Source organism: Pleurodeles waltl, chromosome 8 (genome assembly GCF_031143425.1).
Source record: "Pleurodeles waltl isolate 20211129_DDA chromosome 8, aPleWal1.hap1.20221129, whole genome shotgun sequence".
Taxonomy (NCBI): domain Eukaryota; kingdom Metazoa; phylum Chordata; class Amphibia; order Caudata; family Salamandridae; genus Pleurodeles; species Pleurodeles waltl.
Window position 1 is genome coordinate 804937228 of NC_090447.1, and position 26623 is coordinate 804963850.

At 43.4% G+C, this 26623-nt stretch overlaps 1 long non-coding RNA gene across 1 annotated transcript in view; it reads left to right on the forward strand.

Annotated features, from left to right (window-relative positions):
• LOC138250309 (uncharacterized) overlaps positions 1 to 26623 on the forward strand; it is a 181131-nt gene that overhangs the window by 136402 nt on the left and 18106 nt on the right. The window contains exons 2-3 of the long non-coding RNA XR_011194930.1: positions 12351 to 12407; positions 17851 to 17908. This is a non-coding gene — a long non-coding RNA (uncharacterized lncRNA). The remainder of the gene's footprint in view (positions 1 to 12350; positions 12408 to 17850; positions 17909 to 26623) is intronic.

The window sequence follows — 26623 nt, forward strand, 5'->3', positions numbered from 1 at the left end:
GTCATAAATAAATGAAAAAAAAAAAAATATATATATATATATATATATATGTATATATATATATACATACACACACACACACAAGTGCAGGTACGTGTTTTTTTATTTGCTAATTCAGATAGTGTCGGCCACTATTCAGTAGGTGTGCACATGCCTGGTGCTGTGCACCCGTCTATGCGTACATGTCATATCAGCAAAAAAACGTTTTGCTTTTTACCGATGAGTATCACTGCTGTAGAACAAAGCACAGCCCTCGGGCCACCTGCGGCCCTCCTAACCTTCACGTGCGGCCACCGGATTAAAGCAGCACTGGGCTGCTGTTCACTTCAGAGAGCACTAACACTTAGAACTATGTTAAATAAAGGAGGAGGCATTACTTTGCAAGCTAACTGGAGTAAAGGGCAAAGAAGAAAATAAAGTATCCTGCACAATTTAACCACCCATAAAGCCGCACTCCCATCCTGATAGCATCAATGCGGTCCTCGTGCTCACTTCAGACCATCATTTGTGGCCCCAGGGAAAATGTTTGTGAGTACCTATGTTCTACAGCATCCCCAAAAAGAATTGAAAAAAGCCAGTAGGTCACAAACGCGAAACTTGTTCACTTTGTCAATGCTTTCTGTTTTTGCAAATATGTACCATATGCAAAAAATGGCAACATAATAAAAAAAACTAGCAACACACACACACTAGCCCTACAGAGCACTACGTTTCAGGCAGCTATGCACATGTGAGCAGGCAAAATGCGGTTACTCGTAGTTCAAGATGGCCAGTGAATGAAGGCGGGTGACCCTTTGCCACATGCTTTACGCTGGGGGGATCGAAAACAAAATGTGAATGATACGTGCACAGGTCAGTGAAGTGAAGGCCCCACTAAGTTTTTTTATGTGCATGATTGGAAAACCTGAGACTCGTGACACTGTGATGCCAAAGCTGTCTCTCGGCCAGACCTAGGCATCCACTGGCAGATTAAGGAACAGTAATGGCAGAAAAACTAATATTTGTCAGTGAAGATAAGTGCATGCTCAAAAAACGTCTTTTCGGCTATTTATCAATATAAGAACCAAAAGACTTCAAGAGACTGCTGCACCACACAAAGTATATTTGTTTCTTCCGCCTGCTGTCTTACAGCTTGATAATGTGCAAAACCATAAATGAGAACAGACATTTCACATGAAGGATTGATTTCTGCGTTAAAGGCGCAATTCAATTTTAACCTTCCCTCAGGAGCGAAATTAAAGTAAAATGACTCCAACACATTTCAGAGATTGAACTGTTGTGCTCTGAACATCTTGTTGCTAAGCATGTGGGTTTGGAGTTGTGAAAGGTCATGAAATTGAAACATAACACTGCAGGCTCTAGTAGTTAAAGGCAGGTAACAAACGTTATATTTTATCTGCTCCTTTCTTCCATCGACAGCTGCCTTTTGGTCATCTTGACCCCAGGCCAAGAAGTCTGTGAGATTCTGGTGTTTGTCAGGTGTGGTTTTGGGGGGAGGTCTTGGAATGGTAATTGATACCCCTAGCTTGCTGCTTGCTTTTCCACCCTGCAACCTGTATAAGCTAACTCTACAGCTGTGTATCTGTTGAAAGTATGAACTTAAGAGCGCCCTTCGTTTAGGTTATTTTCCTAGTTCCTTGTGTCTGTTTTGATTTACTTTGTCTTAGCATGCTATAGACCCAATTTTTAAACTAAAGAAACAATGACTAGATTCTTGGTCAAAGGTTGTTCATGGATGTGCAAGTTGTTCACTACATCTGTGATTTTGGTGAAATATCATGACTTTTCTGGAACAATTCCCCGGTAGGGGGTGCGGGTCATTGCTATCACATTATCAGATGTTTAAGTGCTCCCTAAAGGGCGAGGATACTATATGAACCAAACCCAATCAGCTGGAGTAATGGATGTTCAGTGGTGCATTTTGGAGCACACATTGCAAATATATGGTTAAAATTTAGTATATTCTTGCAGGAGTGGCTAATTCCGATCTCCTGACACCCAGGACATGTTGTTTGTGGTCAAGGACAACATATTTTCTTGTTTATTTTGTCAGCTGGCCAAATAAACCCAACCTAGTGCGGCACAAACCCTTTGGCTGCCACAATACAGTACCTCAGTAAGGATCTGTGAAAGAGGATTGCTGACACTAAGCAAGACTTGAATCACAGTGTATAAGTGGTTCAAACCTGTGAGCTCACCTTGCATTAATGAATTACGTTCAAGTGTAAAAAGATGGACGACACATGTTCCTAAACGGTATCAATTTCACGCTACTTATTAATGGTCCCAGATTGCTCCCTGATTATGTGCAAATACACACATTAGGATTGAGATTGTTTTCAAAATAAAATGTACACAAAAAAAATGCTGCATGAAAAATGATTACTAAACTACCGTCTCAAATGTGCACCTCTGTATATATTCTATCACTACTGGAGATTTTTTACTCAGAAATTCGTAAGAGTTTACAGAAGTAGGCCTCAAAGGTATGCTGCTAGCAGTCATTTGTGAGTTACATTCTTGAATGACAAATTACAGACTTGCATTTGCTCATACAAAAATGTACACTGCAACTGCGGATTCACTTTCACTTCCCCTTTCACTTCACCTTTCTTTTCCCACTATAAAAAAACCTTTTTACCTCTGCCTTTATTATGAGTACATTTCTTACCTTTTCCAGTGTGGAGAGCGATTGGAGAAGAATCAGTAAATACCCTTAAACATTTAAGATTGTGAATTTGTACAGACTTACCGGTCAATCCAATCTTAGGTTCATCACTTCTCCGACTCTGTTTTACTAGGAGGAATACTGCACTGAATTCACTTTCCTGTGGGGATTGTCTCTCACACTCACCGCCTTCTGTGGGTAGATGATAAATGTGAGCTGTCGTGGTTCTTTCGGAGGGGGGGGGGTTGCACAGGTGAAGGGGGGTGCAGGGGTGGAGGAATGTGGGGAGGGGCAAGGTAGACTGTAGTGTGGCAAGGGGGATATGTAACGGTTGATGTTTGGGCAGTGGCTGGAAAACACGTTCATGCTGGAAAGCAGCCCGTAACAATTTTACTGGCCCAGTTTTCCAGACAATAAAATTGGGTGCATTGTTCCCAAACTCGGTAAACCCGTGTGGGAAGAACAATTTCGTAGGGGAATTCTTCTCCTCTTAGCTCATAATCAGGGAAAATGCATGTTGGTAGAAAAGTGGCAAAATTAAAGTGTTTCTGGAATCGAAACCCTGAGCTCTGGCATAATCAGAGAGGCTATTATAAGACCTTTTATATAATGAGACTGCTGCATAATGTTTAAACTCTTTGAATGGCACCCACAGGGAAAAGTGTGTTTTTTCACAGGACACAGATGTTTGAAGCATCCTGCCTCTTGAACAAGTGAATATTTGATAAAATGCCACGCCCTTGCGTTATCATTTGTAGAGAGCACTTTCTCCATTGAAATTGCCTTTTGTGCAACTAAATTCCCACAGATAATTTTTGGAAGGAAAGTCAGTTTCACATGGGGAAGAGTTAGGACATGATTGCTTTTCACAATTTACAATGGCCTGGTGAAAGAAAATCCTGGAAAACTGTAGTTTCTTATAACGCGTGTTGACACTGCTATAAGCCCTTCCAGATAAACAGCTTGCAGACCAAGCTCCACCAGTGACTGGTTTCACATCCGTTTGACCTGCTGTGATTATTTGGGTATTCGTGCACTCCGTCCCAAAACCCTTCTTGCATGTCCGGCACATCCAGAAAATAAGTTAATTGCACCACCGACATTTGGCTAGAGATTACTGCGGCTGTATTGAATTCTCAGCTCCCTCTGTATGAACATCCATTCTTCAGTCTTCAAATCCAAGAAAGTGTGGCAAAATAAGTCAGACCACTTTTTACTGCCACTGCATGTATAGGAACAAGATTTACATAATTCTGATGTCTCATGTCTGTTCCTTTCCAGCATAAACGCAAAACTTATAAAAACTTGATAAAAAGAAAATATTTTTTTAATATATTTATGTTTTGCGTGAAATAAATGACACAGTGCGGTGCAACCGCACACGTGTCACAATAGTAGCAAATCTCTAGGGGGAGGAGAGCACATCTGCTTTCTTTTACAGCTCACCGTGGAGCCCAACCAGCAAAGCATGAAACACAATTTGAAGATCCATAGCAAGCAATACAACACATAGGTATTAACGTACAGATGAGTGCGGCCACGGTCCTGAGTCCCAAATCATAGTACAGTATACACTTTCCCCACACTTAGAAAACTTTTCAAGGGCATCCCATACTTTTATAGGTAACATTCTCTGCCGGCATCTACATGTTCATTCTGGTCCTTCACACCTGCACGGTGAAGTCCTCTGGCACCCCTCAGTGCTCTTTGCCACCGCCAGACCTAGATTGCTAAAAAGAAGCATTGCCCATGGAACATCCAGATCATTAGGAATTCCCAGGAGGATGTATTTCGGGTCAAGGGGAATGTCAATATCCAGAATGGCACTCAACTCACGTGTTAGCGCACCCCAGGACCTTTGGATGGTTGGACAGGTCCATAGAATATGAAAGAAGGTCCCTTTATCCCCATGGCATCTCACACACTCCAGGGGGATGCTGCCCTCCCCATTGCATACAGTCTCTTTTGGTCACAGTAGAGCCTGTGGAGTACCTTGAATAAAATTAGCGGCCTTGCCCAGCACGTCAGTGGCAACCCATGCCATCTTTCTGCATCATCCTGGAAATACCTGCCTCATGTTTTATGCCAGGCACAACTCCCTGTGTGGGGTCATGTAAATTCCAAGGTACTTGAAGCCCTCAATCTCCTTCAATCTCTGTGGGATAACTGTCTGATCTATCACTCCGTTTGACTGGTAAAGCACTGACTTCCCACAGTTTGTTTTGTAGCCAGAGTACCTATCATAGTTGTCAAATGACCAGAAGACAGCTGGGATCGTCACTGCCGGATTCTTGATGTAGAGCAGGATATCATCTGTGATTAGCAAATTTTTCTCCTCCTCTGTGCTTGTATCACTTATCTTGAAGCACCTTATTACAGTCTGGGCAAGCATTAAACAAGGCAATGGCTCAATGGTGAGCGCAGACAGGAGGGTAGCCCTGACTGGACCTCCTTTCGATCAGGAACAGAGCCAAAAGGGTACTGTTCACCCTCACTGCTGCTATCGGGGCCTGATACAACAGCGCTAGCCATTCTCTAAAGTTGGGGCCGAAACCAAACTTCTCTAATTCTGCATAAGGAAGGGCCAGTATATGGCATCAAACACCTTTTCTGCATCCAGTGCGAGAAACATATTTGGCTCCCACTGGGTACGAGTCTCAACTATCCAGTTGTGGAGCCGTCTCAGGTTCAGCCTGGTAGACCTACCAGGCATAAAACTGGAGTGATCCCTATTTAACAAGGGGAGAATGACTCCAAGGAGCCTGGTCGCAAGAAGGATAGCTAAAAATTTGGCTTCAGTGTTTAGTAAGGAGATCAGGTGATGTCACTCACAACAGTCTCTGAGCTTGCCCTCTTTAGGTATCATAGGGATGATTGCATGTTGAAGGTCTGCTGGCAAAGCCCCCACGTCCCTAGTCTCATGAGCATGTTGTACAGTGTAGCCACAATAGTCCAGTGTAATACTTATAAAACTCTGCCAGGACGCCATTGGGTCCCAGAGCCTTCCCCCTTTTTAGCTTCATAATGGCCACCCGGTTCCACCTCAAGTGTAATATCCTTCCCCAGTGCAACCCGGTTGTCTGCCGGCACCACCGGAGTGGCCACTGTGTCAAGATATTTGTAGAGGGTGCTTTATAAAATGGCTCATAGGATTGGGTGAATTCCTCTGCTATATGGTCATCTGTGTCTTGCATCTCCCCGTGGCAGTCTGTGGGGTTCCCCACCCAACAAGCCTCTGCCTCCCTCCTGTTCAGCCAGGCCAACAGCTTACCCGCTTTGCCTCCTGCATCATTTAAACAATAGTGTGTGGCTAGCATTTTCTTCTGTACTTCCCCTTGTGCAAGGTTACAGTATTCAGTACGTAGCAGTTCAGTCTGTTTAAGGAGTAGCAGGTCAACCCGTGCCCACGGGGAACCCTCCAGTTGCAAGAGTTGATGTCCTGGTGCCCCGGTCTCTGCAATTCCTTCCCTTTTCTTTTTGCACAATAATGTTGTAGGCCCGATCCCTGACAACTGTTTTGTACGCTTCCCACAGGACTATTGCAGAGTCCACTGATCCCTCATTTTCCCTAAAATAGAGTTCTCTGTCCAGCTCAAGCTTCAGGCCACCGCTGTGTCTCTCTGCTCCCAAGAGTTCAGTTTCCAGTTGTAGCTGGATCACCCCTGCCTACCGCCTCCAGACACCCACATGGGCAGTGATCTGAGAGACCTCTAGCCAAGTATTCTGCCCTGTCTATACTACTTATCTCATCTGCTGAGACGAACACATAATCTAGCCTAGAAAAGATGCCATGGGAACTCGAAAAAAGGACTAGCATCTCTCTGCAGGGTGACTTTGTCTCCACACATTCAAAAGGTCCAGCAGGGACACAAACTTTGTGAGAGGAGTAGTTCTGCTGGCCCTGTGATGGTTCAAGAACGATCTAGGTCTGGTGCCAAGACATCATTTAATTCTCCACCAATAATATGTAGAGAAGAGTCAGTGTCTAGTAGAATAGTTGCTACCATCTCTAGTGTGGGTGCCTACAGTCGAGGGGGGTGCATAAACACTGAGCAGGGTGATATCTGTTCTCCCCCAGAGACCCTGGACTCCCACATATCTGCCCTGCGGATCAATCCATGTGCGTGTCACCTGAAATAGTGGATTATTTTTATCAATATGGCTAAGCACCGGGATCCCAAAGTAAATCCTGAATGGCAAGTGTGGTAAAGGCTCCTCTATCCAGAAATCTGTATGCCTCAAAGAGGTGCGATGCCTAAGGAAGGAGTATGTCCGGCTGGAGATGGCAGATATATTGCGCTACCTGTTCACGTTTGACCTTGTTCCCCAGCCCATTGACATTCCATGTTAAGACAGAATAATGCAGTTCAGCAAAGGGTCTGGTGTGTGTCATTGGTATGATGTATTACAGTATCCATACGTGTGCCCACAATTAATCCATTTGTTACGTGCTCGTTCTCCTGTAAACTGAGAAAATGCATATAGCATTGAACTGAACCCTCCCTGTTCCACCCGCCCCACCTCCCGCTACCCCCATTAGCATATACACAACAAACAACAAAAACTACTCACAAGCCTGATTCGAGAGGTCTGTTGCCCATAGCACCTCCCCCAGAACAACTGGCACTTATGCACCAGATAGCTCTGAGTCACTCCTGCAAAGTCTTGCCCACCAAAGTTTACCAGCATGCACCAACAGCACCTCAGGTGTCACCATGTTTGGGGGTGAGCCCCTGCCCTGGCCCCCCATCCAGTACTCAGTTCAGCCGCCATGGTCCCATCCTGAAGTACCTGACAGCCTGGAATCTACCTGCTAGTCCAATGGCCTGTCCTCTTTTTCCAAGTTCAAGAAAACACCATCTGAGCAACAATCAACTCCATCATCTGCGGTCTGGAAGGTCTCAGCCCCCACCATGTTTGTGGTGGGCTGTTGCTACCCCCAGCCTCACTGTCTCTCTTTAATACTACTATACCACTCATACCAGAGCCAACAACAGAGACAGCTGCACCCAGTGCACAGGAGTGGGGTTGAAGAAACTAGGGGAGGAGCAACTCCAGATCCCATTTCTCCCAATCCACTGCAGGATAATCAGGGGGGGTGCAGCGGGCCAGGTGAATCAGGCCTTACATGCTCGAAGTCAGAGCCCCAGTGGGGCAAGAAACCCCTCCAAGTCGATCCCCATCTGTTAGGGACTCACCCAGCACAAGCTAGGCTCCTCTGACAAACTGCTGTTTATTTCACCCCCCCCCAGCTGCTCTCCTCAGTCGGCCGTGACCATAACCCTCCACATACTATCTCCATCTCCCAGCATGTTGGCTCAGACTTGGATGCCTCCAGCCCCAGACAGTTTCCCTGGCTTCCTTAGGCCTGCGTATGGTTGGAGGGAAGCGAGAGAGAGAAGCGTGCCCCCTTCACTGTCTCCTCAGCACGCTCCTTAGTTTACATCCTGCGACTCGTCCCGCTCAGGCGCCATCTTGGATTTTTGCCCGGGCTTCGAGTGGCCCCAAATCAATTCCTTGCATTCAGGACAGGAGCCAGGACCACTGTTCCTGCTCTTAACTGTGCCAGACTCCCTATGGAGCAAGTTGCAATGTTTGTTAGGGTTGGATGGGTAACTGAGGATGGACGGAGATCCCAAAGGCTGCATCTAACTCGCCATCTTGTCGGCTACTCCCCAATAAAACGCAGATCTTACAGTGACCTTAACAAACCGCAGAATTCTTCACAAAATGACCAAGGATGATTTATCCCTCAGAACTCAGAACTGTTATGGTCTCATTGGGATAATGTTTGTCAAGCAGGTGTCATTTCACAAATTGCCACATTCTGAAATATTGAGCCAGAGCAGAAGTAATGCCAGTACTAAATATCTGCGCCGGGAAGATTAGTTATCATCACAAAATACTGTTTTATTGTAAATATAAAACACAGAATGGCTAATGTTGTCAGACAAGTACTGCCATCAGATGTACTGTGTGCTGAGTCGAAACATTGTTCCAGGAGTTCTGTGCCTCAGTTATGTACCAAAGAACTGTGCTTCTCAGAATATCTGCCAAGATCAGTTACACAAAATATCCTGTCAGGGCTGGTTCAAATTAAGCAGACATTTGTGGTGTATGTTATTTCAGGATTTCTACCTAGGATTGTTAGATTGCGCCTGGTTAGGAGCACACGATTGTGTGTACCATGGAGAGGTACCCTAGCAAATAAATGTTCATTGTGCTACCGTTTGCGCCTAATTTTGCTCCAATTCATATCAGGAATTGTAGTTTTGATGCCTTTGTTTTTATTTTTTTATTAGTGCCTTTTTACAGATAGCTACCACATGTTTTTAGTTCATGTGCAATTACATATTGGCAATTGGGATGAATGAATTACACTATCAGTATGCATATTTCAGATTGCACACACCTTATTCCACTGTGCACCTTGCACAGCGATTATTGTGTTTTACTTCACTTGTGCAAAAGCAGAATTATTCAAGAACATTTTAACACAGTTTAGTACTGGTGTACGTCCAGGATGCAGTTGTTCTGTATGCCCAAGAAGTGTTTCCTTTTTCACACGTGCCGTTTCATTAATTTCCATAGCCACTGCCACACGGACAACATTTATAATTGCAAACGCATGTAGTTATTTTAATACATGCCACGTTTTAGTTGTCTAAGGAACGTGTAGAGTAATTCCTAAGTCAGGTAATGCAAATCTTTAAAACGAATTCTGCAAGTGTGCTTATGATCAACGTGTCTGTGTATTGCACATGTGGAAATAACGGTCCCGGACATACTACGTATTCGGTCATCAAAAGTGCACCTTTCTCGTGATAAATGCAAATGTGCAAACACATACTTGAAGTGTGCTCATCCTACTGCTGTGTAACATTTGACCAAATACACACTTTCAGATTAGCATATGGTCTTGCACACAAGCATCATTCAAAAACTGAAATTGCACCAGCTTTAATGGGTGTGCTGCATAGACCTCACAATATCTGAACTGGCGGTAAAATACATAAAATAGGTAAAAGTGTAATATACAAAACAAAAAGCTGAAAGTCAGGGCAATGTACACGATCACAGAAATAAAAGAACCACACTGATGCTCATTTGGAGTAGAGAACTATGGGTCTGAAGTATTATTGGGCAGGTTGCCAACTGTGGAAATTGCACACTACATTTTTGTGGTATCGTCAGCACTTCATGGTACGACTGATGCATTAATCAGTTGTATCACACAATGTATATTGGTAGAGAGTCGATTCCTTGTCTCGTGGGTATTCATGAGGCAAGGTGCTTTGTGTGACGCTTTACGAATGCCTGAGAATTCAGGGTTGCAGACCAATGAGGGGGCTGTACACCTTTTGTTTCAAAAAGTAGCCCGTGTTTCCTTTAAAATAATGTTGAAATACTAAGAAGAGGTCTTTCCCGAGGCCGCCCAACACAACTCCAAAATGGAGGTTCCCCTTCGTAAATAAAATAGCATCATAACTTAGGTGTCTGTATTTAATCAGTGATTTGCAAGTTGCACCCACAATTGCAGGTGCGAACTATTGCTACATACCATTGCAACTCTTAAGTAGGAGAAATGAATTGTCTTGAGAAAGTGCCTTACATTTGGCAGTCTTTAAACATCAATAAAAGCTTTTCAAAATAAACACACTAGGGACCTCTTTAGTGCTTATCTTACAGAGGAACGTCTTCAGAGTTACATGGGGGTGCTGAACCTCCACACACCTACTTTCAGCGTCACTGGTTTCCATGCCAAGTGATAGCGTCACCACATAGTGCCAGATTAAGGTGAGACTCTTTCTTAAATAATACTTGTTAGAAATGGGGTCTTTGGTTGGCAGTCGGGTTACCCACTGTCCAAGCAAAGACCCTCACTCTAGTCAGGGTAAAAGAGAATTACCCTCAGCTAACCCCCTTGGTAGCTTGGCACAAGCAGTAGGCTTAACTTCAGAGTGCTAGGTGGAAAGTATTTGTACCAACACACACAGTAACTTAATGAAAACACTACAAAATGACACAACACAGGTTTAGAAAAATAGAAAATATTTATCTAAACGCAACAAGACCAAAATGACAAAATACAATATTTTCAGTCACAAAATATGTATCGGCAATCCTTTCTTTAATAAAAAAGGATAATCGGTTAATAAATAAGACATTACTGAAAAATAATTTATGTTTATAATCATTTAAGACTGTGACCTTGTAACAACCCGTCCCTATAACGATGCCTTTTGTCCAGGCCCGAGTCACCCAGTGGTTACTAGGACGTATCTTTGGTACCGTTGCAGATAACATAACTTCCAAGAATTTTGTTTACTTGGCTGTTTTGGCTGTTCAAGTCAGCAAGGGGTAACAGTAAAGGCTTAGACGAGGAGGTACTGGGGGTTTCAAACCTGTGTAAATATGTCACAGTGATCATAATATCTGACCTCCAGTTAGTCTCAGGCATATCTTCTACAAAACAGAGGTTTTTATGCTCAGGAGGAAGTTGTGAGATGATAAAAAATAATTCACCCGAGGTTGAGAGCCCTAACACCGCCTGAGGATGTGATAGAACTCCAGTCAGTTTTATAGCATGTACATGCAAAGATGCTGTAGCTGTTGATTATCGTTAGACTTTCTGGTCATTGTTATTCTGTGGTCGGAGTATGGAAGCTTTCAGAATTTTTGAGAGCATCTCAACTTAGACTTTCTCAAACTAGAAGCCCTGTCAGTGGATCATATACAAGACTTTTGCTGCAACTGTAACTTGGCCTGTCTGGCCTTTCCACTAGTTCCAACATTGGCACTGGGATTACAGAATAAAATCTTAATGGACCTGACACCATTCTGGGCTTTCTTGAACACTAAACCAACACTAAACCAGTTCAAGCTGAAGATAAGATCTGAACCTAACAGTGTGTTTTCCTACTAGTAAAACTCGAAAGCTGTTTGGCATGCTTCTGATTGAGTCAATGCACTCTGAGATTTGCAGTGAGCCACCTATACATGGCAATAGCCTTTTCCCTTGTGTGACCACTGACAACCTGCACTGCTCTCCCCACTGGAAGACCCCTTGCTCAACGACCCTCAGTAAGTTCGTGCTGAGGTGCTGAGAACTGTTGCTATGGGGTCGAACTGTTATGCTACCAGTGCCTCTCACCAGTAAGTGCCTGGGAAAGTGGGCCATATGTTTTGCAGTTTCCGTGCTAAACTTGACAGTAAATCATGCCAACCAACACTTTGGGGCCACTGACTAGTGTTTTTAAAACTAGCCTTGCAAGTCATGTTAATGTTAACATTAAGGATATGATCTGATGAAATGTTAAGGTACATGGGACGAATTCACAAAAAATAGACGATATTGAACACTAAGTATGTCTGGTTCAGGTATGCTCAACACTCCACTTTGAGTTTGAATAGTCTTAATCTGATGTAGCTTTTCTTCACAAAATGAATTTTCTAAGTACATTGTCACAATAGTCCTTTATTAGAGTGTGTTAAGTTTAAGGTTGGACAGTCTCTGCACTTAATTAGGACTCCTGAATGAAGAAAAGATGTTTATTCGTTATTACTTTGCTCAATCTCCTGAAAACTGTTACATCAGTAGGCTACTAAATGTTGATTTCGTTTTTTGCCCCTGGCTGCATTGGCTTTGTTCACTAATATTCTCTTGTATTTTTGCCAACAGGTAACTGTGAAGTGAACTGCTTGGTTCTGGAGCGTGCCTGGCACGCCAAAGTTGCTGGTAAGTCTAGGGAAGTCACTTCATCAGGAACAACGACACATATTCCCCAAACCTTGTTGGGTAGCGTGAAATGACCTTACTAGTACCACTTGATGTGTAAGTCTCATGGTCTTGCATGGGTGTCTCAAATTCCCATGAGGCAGTGCATGGCAGTGGAGTATTTGAAAATGAAGACCAAAAGCACAGTGCATACTCCTTGTCAGGTTTTCCTCAATGTAAGCCTTAGTTGATTCTTTCTCTGTTAGGACACAATTTTGACTACATGAAATGAGAGCACCAATCTCCAAAGCTATCTGGCAGCCAAAAAGCCTTTGTATCAGGAGGCTGCGAGACCTTACTTTAACAAAACCGTCCTTGAAGTCGTGGGGGTCAGAGGGTGACTGCCGGCCTTAGCTAGCACACACCATACATGTACAGCAGAATTTCAGCAGTCTGGAGAACAATGAGCAGTACAGTACGCTGAATCTTGGCTTGTAATGTAGTTTGTGCAGGTTGTGTTAACAGCATCATTAGATACCTAACATGGTGCTGAACAGGGTCCCTTTTTTATGGCTTTTTATCTGCAGAGCAATGTGATTCACAATGTACACGATCCAGCATACTTAAGATGTTCTGTTGTCCGCTCCCTTCATACTGCTGATGTATTTCACCCTGATTCAATGCTCTGGATGGAATCTGATCACTTATAATGAGGGCCGTGGTCGGTTGTATATTTCTCTAGAAGGAAAACTTGTATTTTAAATTATGACACACACACATAACATACTCCTATGAGATGCCTGTGTAGTGTACTTGCTTCACATTCACAACCTCCACATCAACATACCTTAACATTGACAAATGGCCGTTATCCAGTGTTTTAGGGCAGTAACATGGCTCTATTGTCCTAATTGCTAAGACCAGAATCGAAACATTAAATTAGCAAGTCGAAGTCATGTTGGGTTGAGGCAACAACCATGTCGACGTAGAAGTTGTGTAAGTATTTGTTAAGGTCATAGGTGTGATGAAAATTAACCAACTATATGGATTTTACTTGAGTTGCTTAGAAACAGGAAGAAGACACTTCACAAACTACTGAAATTACACATACTAACAACAATGCCTCCTGATATTTCTGGACCTCTTATTCGCCTTTGACACAGTCAGCTATCCCACTCTCAGTCACACCATGGAGTCTTGTATGGGATTCCACTGGCACTGTCCTTCAATGGTTCTCCTCCTACTTTTCCAACCAGTACAGTTTCTTCACCTGGGCACCTGCAGCTTCCAAAAGGTCCTTATCACCTTTGGAGTCCCCAGGTTTCCATGCTGTCTTCTGTCATCTTCAACCTCTACACAAAGTGCTTGGTGTTCTATCCGCAGATAACTGCATCGCGATTCACCAAAATGCCAATGATACTTGAAAGGCTTCCCTGCTTCAGGCATCCAGTGCCTCAAATTACTAGCACATCATCCAGACCTGGATCTCCTGCAAATACCTGATGCTCATCCCATTCATGACATCATTCCAGTTGTTTCCTAGGCTATAGAACAAACCTGGTTCAATGAGATGAAGATTGACACCTTTAAACCCCAGCTTTCACCGAATGCCATGTCACTTGAAGTCACCCTGGACACCTCACCCTCAAGGAATACATTGCCAAAAAAAAAACTGCTTGGTGCCAGCTCTCTCTTCTACAGAAGGTCAAACTGTGAGTTCCAGAAAGTGACTTCAGAATTGCTGTTCAAACCCACATGCTCTTGCACCTGAATGGTGGTAGTGCCCTACCCTGTGTCAACCCAGAGTCACACTGGTGCTGCTTAGGGGCATGGCATCCTACATGTCACAACATGTCTCATCCAGGGTCTCAAGAAATATGATCACATCACCTCCTTTCTGATGGACCTCCACTTGCCAACCCACACTATCTTCAAAACCAGATACATTATTTCCAAAGCCTTCATATCCAGCAACCCAGCTTATCTTACAGACAAGCTCACATCTCTGGTGGCTCTGGCATACCTACAAGGATGTAGCGCAGCGATCAGATGATCAGAGCAACCGCCTCGGGAGCTGGAGAACCGGGTTCGGCTCTCAGCATCGTCGCAACGTCCTATGATTCTGGGCAAATCACCTAATATACCCATGGACAGCGTCTTGTGACACTCACGGGTGATAAGCCGTGCTATATAAATCGAAATTTCATTTAATTTACTATCAGGATGACAGCAGACTAAAAAAACAAAAAAACAACGAGACAGCAGGCCTCTTCCATTTATGCACCCAGAACCTTGAACAACATCTCCTTTATCCATCAGGACTGCCCCAACATTGCTCCTTAGTAGGAAAGAGTTGAATAAATAACACTACTTCACAATACATTCACCATGTACAACCCAGTTTCCTCTCATATTACTCTTTCACTTTATGCTTGTCTTTGACCATGTACTGCTGTCCGCTGCTTTTTGGTTTGGTTTGCTATGTAGAAATACCATATACATGAACACATACATGCATTAGCTATATCAAAAGACGGCTATGTGGGGTTGTGAAACCCATGTTGAAGGGTGATTGTTCTGTAGGAGTAGGCTTACCAATGAGGGATTTTCCCTATATTGGCAAACTCTACAAGCTCTCTCAGTGTGAGTGTTGATGCTCTGAGTTGCTTCTCCTTGCAGGACAACAAGTGGGACATTCATTCCTGAAGTGACTGGTGTGATCCTCTTCAGATTGGGTGTTCATACGTTGATTATCTGCTACGACTCCAGAACTGGAAGTGTCCTCCATTTTGTGACGTGCATTTCCCTCTGAATAGTGCCCTGAGTGATGCCTCCAGGTTCTGCTAGTAACAAGGCCTCTTTCAGACATGTCCTCCCATCTTTTTTCTGTCAAAGGTCCTGTAGAAGATGCAGGAACCCAAAAACTGAACTGATTCAGATCGCCTCATACTGTAATAGAAAGATCTGGTACAACTCTGTTGGCACTTACTATTCGGTTCCGTCTCCCACAGAAGAAAGACCTGCTCTCATATAGGAATATTCGGGACCTCCACCCAAAGCCACGGATGCATCTGAGTACGTGGAGAATGAGCGGTGCTTGCTAGAATTATTTTGTCTGCCCGCTAAAAAATGGACATCATCTTGCCAGCCAGAAAACCCACTACCAAAGGTTTCATACAAGGCACTAGAACAAGGTTTCCGTGATAAGAGTTGAAATGCTTGAATCCATTTAATTCACGCAGATGTTCCGAATAATTGTACTATCAGCAGTAGTGACTCTGCGAAGAAAACCTGTTTGCAGCATCCTTTATCAGTAAATCCTGTTCTGTGTGTTAAAAGTTAAATGTATATATCCGTGCCTCGTCAATGCTTTTCTTTTTAAAATTATTAAGTCACAAATCATTTATTGATTAATAACGAATTATTTATGAACATCATTTGCAGTTATCAAACAACATGTTTAAATTAAACCCATTTGAGCTTCATCGCCATCCTTTCCTCACAGAGTTTATCGAACACACGTTTTTCGTTTGGTGAGCCCATTCTGTCGTTGTACTATAACTCTTGTGTTGGGCAGCATTTGGCCTAATCTATGCTACTTCCTGGTTTAGCCTCAAGGCAGTAGAGTGCTTTACGGGCGAGCAATTTCTTCGATTAAGGTGTGTAGGACCTATGTTTTTTAAAACCCATGTTCAGAAAAGGTATATCGAAAACTTGTATAATTCACTCAAAACTCACCATTTAAAACACTCCCAATTCCCCACTATGCTAGCACGCTCCCCTCTTTCGTTCGCAGGCCGACTGAAGATGGAGTAAAGATATTATGTGAAATGACACATGTAGGGCTGCATAGGATGTTGCCCTAGTATTCCATTAACATAACGTCACCACAAAACTGGATAGTGTGGGTACTTATCAACCCCAAACATGGCATCGAGAACACACGCAGTTTTTGGTGCACCCTATAACAGTCATCATCTGCGGAACAGTCACAAGTAAACTCATAGACTCGTAGCCCGCACACATAATACCTGTATGCACCCTTGTTATCACACAGCCTCTGTTCCAGTTTCACCACGTATGGAAATATTCCGCTGTTTTATTACAAAAGACTAGATCCCCCAAAAATTGGGAGAGGGACATATTAATCTGAAAGCAATATTCAATTTGGCTAAAATCAGTGGAAGTTCAAATCATTTTTCCGGCACTTGCATAAGCTTTGTTACCTGACCCAGGCATAGCTGCCAGCATGGACCAGCTGACATTAACACTTAGAATGCCACTGACTTCATTGATAACCCTTCACAAACAGGGCAAATTGGCGGGCATGCTTGGAGGCATGCTTCATGCACTCAGCATGAGTGCATGCACCATCTGCCTCACAGCCCAGCAACTGGCACTACAGCTTGTTTTGATTGGGTGTAATATGTATTGTCGTTTGGAATCAATTTTTAGGATTTATAGGGGTAAGGGTAATAGGTGAAGCCAGGGTTCAATTAATATTGACAATTATTGGAGCCCCACAGAGTGCTCTAACATCCATGGTATACCAGAACCAACGAAAATGTTGGTATGTTAGAGCTCTACTTCCTGGGAGGCTGAAATCTTGCTGGTAACAGAACATGGCAGGTGTGGCTAGCGATATACCTTGGATCCAAGTTGGCATAATGCTCATGTGTTTGAGACATCTTGCCAGGGCCTTTTACCTGGAGTTCCCATTCCCTTGATGCAATGCCCAATGTTCCTCATTGGCTAATCTTTTTGGGTAGCAACTAGAGTTGTATTGATATTAGTAAAAGCGATCCCTGGGAGGCCACATCTCTTAGGTATTAGTAAACCTGAAACTCGCTTTTTGTCAGATCAAAGTAAACTACTAATCATGCACTTTGCCAAAGCAGTGCAAACTCCCAAGACAGCTTTATGTTGCTACCATCACCAAAGTGAAGAATCAGATGTGCACGGACATAGTACAGATAAAAAGGATAGGAACTTCTTTGTTGGTGACCGACATCTGCCTCAGTTTACCAGTGAAGCCTAGAAATTGACACCATGCAGTCTGTGAAAGTTTAAACCTAAAGAGAACAAAGTAAAACAAACTAGTCAATGGACGATAGTACAGCTTGTTCATGCACATTCAATAAGCTAATATGAGTTGCAGTGGTCACGCTGTGATGTCCATTTTGCGCAAGAAAGTAACGGCCGAGGTACGATGTTGTGAGGTAGTCGCTTGCTTGAAGTTGTTTTGTCTGCCTGTCTGCTGTTGCACCAGGTATCTTCTTGACGAGTTATTGGTTGTCTTCTCTTGGCTGACTGACTGACGTCCTGAATGAATGCACCTATGTGTTACTCCAAGTTGCAAGCTTAATAATATTGTGCTTAGTCTCTTACACTGTTAAAGTTTTGTTTTCTCTTATGCACAGTACTGCATCTAACTTGCAAAATAACTTCTCTTGCTTTCCAACAGGTATCTGTGTAACAAACTGTCGTGGTGCTGGAGCGTTCCAGGGACACTGAAGTTGCGGGTAAGTCCCAATTTTTGAGTGCCAGTGTTCTGCCTGAGTCTTGGGAAGTCTTTACATCAGGAGTAAAATGCAAAGCCCAGCAAAGACTGTGGCAGGCAAGTTTTTTTTTGTTAAAGCAACTGGACCAAAATTGGTTGACAGATCTCATAGGATACTGTAGTATCTCATGCAAGAAGTGGAAGTCTTGCCATACTTATGTGCGAAGCTGAATCTCCTATAAACGCAGGCACAACTGTATGAGACATGGTTATTATTATTATTTATTAGCAAGCATTTGTAAGGCGCATTGTTCACCTAACAGGTATCATGGCGCTAGCAAACCGCCTGAAACGCACAAAACCTTCCTCATTCTGCGACATATAATAATAATTTCTGCTTGCTGTGGTAGTAATGGAACAATTGTTTTAACGTTTTTCACCAGTCCATAGCAAATAGCAGCTGTTTTATTGAAATGGGTTTCCATGGATAATTTCTCATACATAAATACCCCAGATTTTCGAAACTGTCTGAGCTGTATTAAGGTTCTTAGGGCTGGTCTGGGCCAAAAGTTACTCAGGATCGAGTACGGCACTTTAGAAGGAGAGCAACACAATTGAATGTTAATGTGTTCCTCTTGAGCCAATTTGCCTTCTCTGTTAGACAGGTATGTAGTTTACCTTGGTCATGCTATAATTATCTAGGGACAAGATTAGCTGGGTGTCGTCCACATAATTTACAAACGAGATCCCATATGTTTTTTTATCAGGGTCAGCAATGGGCATATGTACACACTGAAAAGACCAGGGCATAAGGCAGATCATTGGGGTACCCCCATGTACAATTTTCTTGAACTCTGACCAGAAGGGAGGAAGTGAAATTGCTTGATGTCTACCTGACAAAAAAGATTTAACCCAATTTAGAAAGACGCCTTCCACCCCTATGCCTTTCAGTCTGCTGGTTAGATAGATGAGAGATAACAGAGGTTGCAGCCACAAACTCGTTGAGGAAAGGTAAAGCGGAAGCTTTGAAGAGGGAACAGGCCTCAGTCTGGCTCTGAATTGGGTACCTGGGTGAGCACGGTGAATGCAGGGACACAGAAAAGGCAAGCGTTTTTTCAATAACAAGGGGAGAAAGATAATCCTGGAGTGTTAGCATAGTTCCTTTTCTATTATTGATGTACATGTGATGCCATCCTAGATGATCCAGCCATTTTACAGCTCTTGTTCAAATGTTGTACTATCTACACCGTGGGTGTGATTTACATGAGGATCCGAGCCTCTCCTGATCTTATCTACCAAATCAAACATTTCCAGGCTGTGTAAGGAGCGCTATTAGCAGATCTGTTGCTGTGTGACACTTTGGGACTGAGGAAAGCAAACAGAAGGTGTGCACCTTTTACTCTCATATACAGCAACACTCTGGCCCATATTTATACGTTTTGACGCTAAACTGCGCTAACGCAGTTTAGCGTCAATAAATTTAGCGCCGTCTAATGCCATTCTGAAGCGCCATGCGGGCGCCGTATTTATTGAATGGCGTTAGCCGGCGCAAGCAGACCGGCGCTGCCTGGTGTGCGTGGAAAAAAACCACGTACACCAGGCAGCGCCGGCGTAGGGAAAAATGGCGTTAGGGCGTCTTAAAAATGGCGCAAGTCAGGTTGACGCTAAAAAATCGTCTTAACCCGATTTGCGCCATTTTTAACGACGCCCAGACGCCATTTACATGACTCCTGTCTTAGTAAAGACAGGAGTCATGCCCCCTTGCCCAATGGCCATGCCCAGGGGACTTATGTCCCCTGGGCATGGTCATTGGGCATAGTGGCATGTAGGGGGGCACAAATAAGGCCCCCCTATGCCACCCAAAAAAAAAAAAAAAAAAAATGTATACTTACCTGAACTTACCTGAATGTCCCTGGGATGGGTCCCTCCATCCTTGGGTGTCCTCCTGGGGTGGGCAAGGGTGGCAGGGGGGGTACCTGGGGGCAGGGGAGGGCACCTGTGGGCTCATTTTGAGCCCACAGGCCCCTTAACGCCTACCCTGACCCAGGCGTTAAAAAGTGGCACAAATGCGGGGTTTTTTGACCCGACCACTCCCGGGCGTGATTTTTGCCCGGGAGTATAAATACGACGCATTTGCGTCGCCGTCATTTTTTTAGACGGGAACGCCTTCCTTGCATCTCATTAACGCAAGGAAGGCGTTCACGCAAAAAAATGACGCTATTTGCCCATACTTTGGCGCTAGACGCGTCTAACGCCAAAGTATAAATATGGCGTTAGTTTTGCGCCGAATTTGCGTCGAAAAAAACGATGCTAATTCGGCGCAAACGGAGAATAAATATGCCCCTCTGTACAGTTACGATGTTTTCTGAAATTGCATGTTGCAGCACCTTGTAGCAAATGTGCTGTCTGTCTACCTGTCACGAAACCCAACACCAAATTGATCACTCTGTGGCATTTTTACTGTGGGTAAAGAACTATTTTGCCCTAGTAAGACGGGCCCCTTCTAGACTGCTGTTGAGAGACAGAGATTTCCTAGAATTTGCACAGAAAAAAATCTGATTCTTGCAGTACCAGTTTGCAGACTGCAGATTTACATTGAAATGCCCTTAAACGTTTATTTAAGGGACCCTAATTAACATTCAGTGGCAGAACATTTGTGCATGTGCTCACTGCAGTCCATGCTAATTTACTGCACGTGTGTGGAAAGGTGAATGAAAATGGTCTACTGGAAGCAGAATCTGAGGGATTATTATGCAATGCGATCTCTAATAGGACCTCATGAGAGTTGGGGCCATAGTAACACTCTGTGTCAAATCCAATCTCCAGAAACTAGCTTGTTGAAACAATCTTTAAGTGAGCCTTGGAAAATGTACATATTTAATTACATTAGCAGTTTGGTAAAAAAAAGACTGTATGGTATGAGACACAACTCCTCAATGTACGAGTGGCAGCACCTGTGTTGGTAACTACTACAAGAACTATTGGTGCGTATTTCATTATACAGTGACACGTGATAACAAATGTTGTTGCCCACAACACACAAGAGGCCATGACACCTCCACCCAACCAGAGTTGGACGTGAGTGCAATACCCAAATACATTAACACAGGATAGTTCAGCATCCAGTCTTCGATGGGAAGCACAGAATCGCATACTGAGGCATCCCCAGACACAATAGTGCTGCAAGGTCATTCTGTGTGATACAACTATCACCAGCAACATTTGTGGGATGTACAGGTACCTTACAAGTATTACAGCATCCATTCAAGGACGCAAACCTATCATTTTATGCATTTAGATGTAATACTCTAATAAATGTCATGTTGAAATTCTACAATCTTTAGTTATGGCAACAAACCGTTTCTTAAGAACCACATTAGACACAATTCTCCATCATTAATATAGCATAATCCTCAGTATGGTGAATTAATTATTATTATTAGTGAAAAAATGAAAACATTAGGCAAAATACTAATGTGTGCAGGACATAAGAGCAGATCTGTCATCGTATACAGGTAGCATTCTGCATATTGATAAAACATGAGATCAAGTCTCTCATATAGTGAGTTCTCAGAATACACGTACATCTACACCAGTCTGTCTTCAATGGCCCTCGATAGTCAATGCATGTTTCCAATCTATTGGTATGATCCTCGTAAAATAAAATGTTCCTTCCCTCTGTAGTTAAACCATTTAGTATTTAAGGTGCTTTTGTGTATCTTCTTTCTTAAGACTCAATGACAACCTATAACCATTAATGAGTTCTAGCTGGGGCGTATTTGAAATGCTCTTAACACTATTTTCTTAAAAGAAGACGTCATGAAAGTGCATACAGTACAATATAGAGACTCAAGAACCTCATTTAACTTGACACATCGACACCCATGTTAGGAATTTCACACGAAGCAAAGTTAAACAAGTTGCTCTACATACAAGCTTCTGATGGACCGGTTGGAGTTCAGAATTGCTGTCTGGATGTCAGTACACAAAGAGGTTGTAGAACGAGCTCTGCCCAGGTGTGTGAAGGCTTTCTGTCATGTGAGCTGGACTGTCTTCACATGAGACACTAAGGGGCATATTTACATATTTATACTCTGTTTGCACCGAATTAGCGTCATTTTTTTAACTCTAATTTGGTGCAAAACTAACTCCATATTTATACTTTTGCGCTAGACTCGTCTATCGCCAAATGTATAGTTAAGGTAATTTTTTGGACTTGGAAACCTACCTTGCCTTAATGAGATGAAAGGTAAGCGTTCCCGTGCAAAAAATGACTCTATGGCCTTAACGCCATATTTATACTCCCATGCAAAAATGGTGCACGGGCGGGAGAAGATGTCAAAAAATGGTGCAAAGCTTGCTTTGCCCCATTTGTTAATGCCTTAGTCAGGGCATGCATTAGGGGACCTGTGAGCCTATTTCCATGGTGGAACACCATGGAATAAGCCCATAGGTGCCCTCCCCAGGCCCTAGGCACACCCCGACTCACACAAGAGGGACTGCGGAGGATGGGGGACCCCATCCCAGGGAAGTACAGGTAGGTATTTAATTAGATTTTTTAAAGTGCCATAGGGGCCCCTGAAATGGGCCCCCATACATGGCACAGGGTGCAATGGCCATGCCCAAGGGACCCTTGTCCCCTGTGCTGGCCATTGGGGTGGTGGGCATGACTCCTGCTTTTTTAAAGGCAGGAGTCATGTGGCATGGTAGGTTTAGCGCCATAAAATGACACTAATCTGGTTAGAGTCTTTTTTTTTTTTTTTTTACTCTAACCTGCCTAACGTCATTTTTTGGTGCAAAATCACCTTCTTCCATACAGCCAGCTCCACCCGACTAATGTTATTTTTATTGACGCTAGCCTACCCTTTGCACCGGCTTGCACCATTCCATAAATATGGTGCCCGGTTGGTGCACAGAAATGGTGCAGGCCGGTCAGTTTTGCACCAAAAAGTATAAATCAGGGCCTAAGTTCCCACTCTGCTGCATGGAAGCTCAATCCATTTGGACAGTAGCAATGCAGCAGGATTCAACTATTATGACACAATCCCGACACTTATGTTGACCTAAAATATATGGAGGAAAGTTACAATCATGCATACAGGGCCAGTGCTCACAAGACACTGGAGCGCCTTCAGGGGGCCCAGTAGCCCCTCTCGCTTCTGTAACTTAGCAGACCCCTGCTTTATCTCTATAGATTACTCCTTCTCTTCACTCTCTCTTCAGGCTGATTTCCTTCCCCTCTAAGTCGAATTTCCACGCTGACACCTTAACTTCTGTTATGGATAGAGTCAATTTTTAACATTACAGACCTCTTCTCCAAACATAGGGATATTTTACTTATCTTTGGAAACTGCATCCCTGTACTTACTGACTACATATTTATAAGAGCAGGCCCTGGCTCTACTGCCCATTCCAGTTCCCTGGCCCTGCAGATCCTTTACCTACCCGCTCCAATAATTTCTTTACCCTTGCCCTTTTTACGCCACTCATAAATCATTTGATTGATAAATCAATTCCCAGTTGCAAATATTTATTACTCCTATCTCCAAAGACCCAAAGAATAGGACCAATTTGCTACAATGTCAATGTTTTTCCCCTTCCTATAGATTTCCACTCTTCTCAAGTGAAGCTCCAGTACCCCACCAGATCATGGTATCAGGTAGCAGCCACAGGTTAAAAAAACACATTAGCTAAGCTTTGTAGGAACACACAAACACAGGCAGATTAGACAGGTCTTGACGTATAGTCACAATAAATGAATTTGTGTCAATCGGAGAGTAGCTGTATGCATGTCGATGAATGCCTTCAGCTCAGTGCACTGCCTACATACAGGATACGCCACATAGTTTGCTGTGACTGTCTATATTTTCCCAGCTACTCAGTTGTGTTTTATTTTTTTTGTATGGTTGTAATTACCCAAAATGGTCTAAAATGTTTCAAGGCTGACTTGTCAGTGCCTAAAATATCTAAATAAATAGGTATCCAAGAATGGGTTATTGCACCTTCGTATGCAATCATGTCTGCACCTCGCTGGTAAATGATGTGCCATGTGCTGTTATGCTACTTGCAGTTGGTAGAGCCTGCTTACACACCAAAGGACAAACAGCAACTGTAAGTGCGTTATTTTAAGCTTTGGATAAGCAGAACATCTGCCTAAAGTTGGCATATCCCGCCCGCTCTATGTGTACAGTGGTATGTGCATTGTAAATCCACTAAACTATAAATAAAGCCATCCCTTGGACAGCTGTTTATTTGTGAAAAGAGCTAAGATTTAATCAGTTAGTAAAAAAGACCTAGGTTATGTGTTTCCTATAAGGAAGGTGAAGGGTGATCCCAAGTCCTGAGGCTAGCACAAAAAAGCATGACCCCCACCCCCAGACTCTGGTGGTGGAGATGTGGCACCAGGAGTTGCTGTGGAACATTCAATCACAGGAAAGTGTTTAATAATGTATTTTGTAAAAAAAAGAGTGGTGTGGAACCATAGACAATTCGCAGAAACTACTGCACAGACCTGACTCTTGAGATACACATGAAATAACACTGGCTTATCAGATGAATAATGCACTGGGAGGCTGATGGAATGACTACTGAATAACTCAGGCTGATGGAATTTATAGTGCATGATGCAGGTCCATAGTTTTATTACTGCTGTGCAGTGTTGGATAGGGCGGACGAGTGATCGAATTATGGTACTAGTCACTGGCTGATATGCTGTTTTAAAACATGGAACTTCCAACCTCTTTATGTTCAGCGAATGTTGACATGTATGCACTCGCTGATGGGCTGCTTCATGAAGCACACTAGATATGACTGCTTAATTGGACTTCCATAGAGAGTAATATGGTAAATAGTGTTCATCTCCAGCTGATCAGCCCAATGTGTTGCTGTGAATACTGGTTGATGGGAATAATCATCTACATATTTATTTCAGTGCATTTTGGAATCACTGGTATGCTGCTTGACATACACTTAAAAGTCACTCAACCGTACTGGTTAAAGTGAGTGTCTACTCAACGCTAGCAGCTTAAATGCACAGAGGGCCGGGTTACTGTACAGTTGTGGATGAATACTGTACTGTGCTGAACCTTTGAGCGTTCTTCTGCACAATAATAGGGAGGCTGCACTACAACAATAGTTGGGAGCTTAATTACTGTACAGTATTGACACATATTGCTTACTATGTAGAACAGAGTAAAAGGGTGACTAACATGGTGTGCTGTTTAAAGCAGGTGAGTGCATGCAGCATTGACTAGAGGTGTGATTACTACACGTTATTGACTATTGAACAAGGACAAAATCAGTTCCAAGTAATGCTGATAATGTAAGGTAGTAGATTATGGCGGGAGATCATTATTTGAACATTTTTCTTCTCCCATGCTTCAGTACAACAAATTAGTACCAAACAGAGCAATTATGCAAAATACAACTACTACAACTCTAATACCTGTAAAGAAAATGCAGTACATTATCTTCACCAAACAAACCCGATTCAATCTCTTGTAGTTCTCCTTGAGCAGAGAAAGGAATTCTCTGATAACACTGAATGCAATACAACAACCTCTGCACCCTCATGTTTAAGAACATTACATACCACAACACCCTATAAAACCTAGCGACCATCCCCACCACTTCATGCTACTGCTGCTTTTAAATCAAAAGCTACCTCAACCCTCCTCCACAGCAACTCCCCTCACACCAACACTCACACCTAAACTGTATGATGATTGTTAGAAATGGGGTCTCTGGTTGTCAGTCAGTTTGCACTCTGTCCAAGCAGGGGCCCTCACTCTAGTTGGGGTAAGGGAGTTACACTTCTAAGACAACCCCTGCTCACCTCCCTGGTAGCTTGGCACAAGTAGTTAGGCTTATCTCAAAGGCAGTGTGTAAAGTATTTGTACCAAAACACACAGTAATACAGTGATAACACTACAAAATGGACACCACACCAGTTTAGAAAAATAGGCAATATTTATCTAAATCAAATGAGACTGAAACGACAAAAACCCAACATGCACAAGTAAAGTTATTAATTTTCAAAATGATAGACTCTTACTCCATAGAAAAAAAACGTTGTTGTTACACAATGTACCTGGTTTGCGTTAAAAATAAAGCCACCTGGTCGAGCATGCGTCAAAAAAGTCAGCGATGAGTAGTTTTCTCACTCACAAGTGAGGCCATGCGTCATTTTCCAGACGCTGCACCTCGGGTCCGCGCAGGTTTACGTTGATTTTGACGCTCAGCGATGATGCGTGAGAAATCCGTCCGCACGGTGATGGAAAACCGTGCTGCATGGAGTTTGCGTTGTTTTCAGCAGCCGCAATCGGTTGTTGCTTCATTTCTCCAGCTGTAATGCAGGTGATGTGTCGATTTCCAAGCCGCGATGCCGGTGGTGTGTCGATTTCAGCCGTGAGGCAGGTGGCGCGTCATTTTTACAGCCATGTTACAGGTGGTGCATCGAAATTTCCCCTGCACATCGTCCTGTGCGTGAATTTTAGTCCTTGTTCTACCAGCTTCACCTCTCAAGGGTCGAGAGACTGGATAGGGCACCTCTTGGTAGGGCAGGAGTCTCAGCAGAGCGGCCAACTGCTGGCAGAGGAAGTCATTAGTGGCCCTGAGACTTCAAAACAGGAGGCAAGCTCAGTCCAATCTTTGTCCTCTATAAGGCAGATGTAGAAACTGCTGGGCAACCAACCCTGCAAAGCACAGTCACAGGCAAAAAGGCCGTACTCCTCCTCCA